The sequence below is a fragment of the Ursus arctos genome, unplaced genomic scaffold, assembly GCF_023065955.2.
Source record: "Ursus arctos isolate Adak ecotype North America unplaced genomic scaffold, UrsArc2.0 scaffold_20, whole genome shotgun sequence".
NCBI classification, from domain to species: Eukaryota; Metazoa; Chordata; class Mammalia; order Carnivora; family Ursidae; genus Ursus; species Ursus arctos.
Window position 1 is genome coordinate 7,741,085 of NW_026622875.1, and position 2,933 is coordinate 7,744,017.

The window sequence follows — 2,933 nt, forward strand, 5'->3', positions numbered from 1 at the left end:
TGGAAAAAGCACTGAGAATGAGGACTGAGCCTCAGTTTGCACCCAGAATCAAAACAGAAAAGAAGTAAACAGAATGACAGGCAGGGAAGCAGGACTAGAAAAGCACGGTCCCCCCGCCCCGTGCCCACCCCCCCAATGCCCTGCTTGCTTTTCCTTCTTTGTGAACTCAACCTTGATCTCTGGACCCAGCTCACATTCTCCAGGACATTTTATTTGGCTTGGTTTGTTGGTTAGAGGATCCCAGCCATGTGCCTCTGACACCCAGTGCATCTTCCAATAACATGCCGTGCCTGTTTGTAACTACTGGGTTCTTTTCTGCCTTCCCTATTGGATTATAAATTTCTTCTGAAGGCAGGGATGGTGCTAACCCCCATGCCTAGCACAGACTTGGGTCCATCAATAGATGTTTGACGTATGATGGCGTCCAGAACTGAGAAAGAAGGTGGCTCTGAGAAGAAAGGATGGTCGACAGAAATAACCCACAGTGTAGTGTAAAATATTAAGCATTGATGGGGCCATTTGATTCAAGATTTGGGGTGACTAGAGACCTTTAAGGCAGAATCAGTAGAATAGAATTGGAGTGGCCTGACAAAGATGTCACTGTGCGGGGTGGGAGGAGTTGGAGAAGGGAATGGTGATAATCAGTTGGAGGTGAAGGGGTCATTCGCACCCAAAATTTAGTAGGGAAATAAAAGAGATACGGAAGAGAGGAGAAACAGAGGTGTTGTCCATTTTTAAATTCTTGTTTTTGAGATGAGGAAAACCAGGGGTCATTGGTAAGTCCCCTCAAAATGTAATTAACTATTATGCCTACATAATGCTAGACATTCGGACATTTTTGACATTGTGCTGTCCACCTTTACCTGGAAAATCCCCCTCAGGCACAAATTAGAACTGAATGTGGTAGAATCATATTCCCTCATGAGCTATGACTAAATGCTCTGCCAATAGTCAGTCTAAGGATTATTTTAACCTAGATGGCAACTGCAAGTTTTAATTTATTATTTATGAACCTTTACAGCTGTATTTCTACGAGAATGAATTGCTGGTTCATTTATCAGGTGTGAAGGAGGGGATGTTAACAGGTGGGCCTGAAAACTTGGGAGAAGGGATAGCCTATTTAAATCATTGCTGCTGAAGGTGTGGAGAGGTTCCTGACAGGACAGTGAGGTAAGGCGGAGGGAATGCCAAAAGTTGATTGATGTCCCTCCTTTGGGTCAGAGAGTGTAAATTTCTCTCACAGAGATTTTGAAGTTGACAGCATTTGCCCCTCCAAAACTTTATTGGCATGTATGTTAAAATAGCTTTCCGTTTCTTCCCGACAAAATCTGCCAATGCCTCAGGTATACCTGTGCTCAGATTTCCAGACAGATAAACTCCTATCTACCTCCTAGGACCTAGTTGTGGGACCATGTCCTTTCCCTAATTCTCCCAGAGAGTCAGTTGCTTCCTTCTCTGTATTTCTTCAGTACTGGTGTTGTGTGTACTCTGTGGGATCATAATTTATTTTGGACACAGTATCTTTTCTGCTAGACTGAGCTCTTCTAGGTCAGGGGTCATGTTTTATCCTTGGCATCCAGCACAATCCAGCCAGAGCAGGCTTTTAATAAAGAGTCTGTTAAACGAATGAAAGAAATGGCAGGGACTCAGCCTGATACAAACTTGCATTATTCTGAAACACACAGATGGTTGTCAATTTTGTTTTTAAGACCACCTGTGTTGAAACACAGGAGACAATTGTGGAGTGAGCTTGGGGGGGAGGAGATAAAGAAGCCAAGCAATGGCGCTGCTGGGGAGTTTCAGGAGAAGGAGCCACCAGGAGGCCGGTGAGGGAGTGGGGTGAAGGAGACTGAGGGGACTGGCCAGGGTGTTTTGGACCCCTAGGTGGTGTGCCAGGGAGGAATTTGCATGGAGCGGGGATGGGGAAGGCTCTTTCGGAAGCTGAGTTGGGCACATCCCCCAAGGCTACCTCTAGTTTAAGAAAATGAGCTGCATGGGAAAACAGACAAAAAACTTGTCTCATTCAGAACCAAATTCTGATTTGCAGAAACCCACAAAAGATGTATAAGAAACTTCTGAAAAGCAGAAATTGCTTTTAGAAGTTTCTGGGCAACAGAGGCTGATCAGATATACTTGCATGTGACAATAACTTCATCGTTCAAAAGGTGTTTTTCTTTCTTTCTTTTTTTTTCCCTCAGCTCTTTGGTTAAAACTATGGTCTCTCTTCTGTCCTATACTGGAGGACTCTGCCCTGAAAATATAATAACTTTCTGTGTTACTGGAATATAATATTTCATTTATTCTTAAGAATTTGCTTCTCAAAAATTCAAAAATATTAAAACCAGCTAAATTGTTTAAAGGTTGGCAATATGATATTCCCTTTATATGAAAATATAATACGCTTAAACATAAATTCAATTAACCCACTGAATGGTTTATTTGAACAACAATGAAACCTAATGATTTTGTGAGCAAATCAACTTACAATTGATATATTTCATGTTTCATAAACTAATGAGTACTTTTACATTCCTAAAGGCTTAAGAAAGTCTTTCAAACCTTAAATATAAGGTTTACATATATTTTATCTCCCCAATTCATTAAATTCATTAAATGGTGATTTCTTGAAATTTTCAGGAGATTTGTTGTCACTAATGGGCGTGAATTAAGAAAGGCTGACACATAATTTGGGTGTGGGTTAGTGAAAGAAAGCAGTAAGGATTTCCCGGCCTTGTTAAGGTTATTTGCATCGGACAGTAAGATCAGGAATTTGGCGAAAATCCCGTGACCTAGGAGATCTTTCCTACAATGGCTTCTCTGAAGACCTGGGTGTATTTCTGTGTTTAGATGACTTGTAGTTAAGTGACTGTCCCAGCTTCCTGTGGGAAGGCATGGAAGGTTGTTGGCAGTTTCTGTCTTTATATCTAAAACAT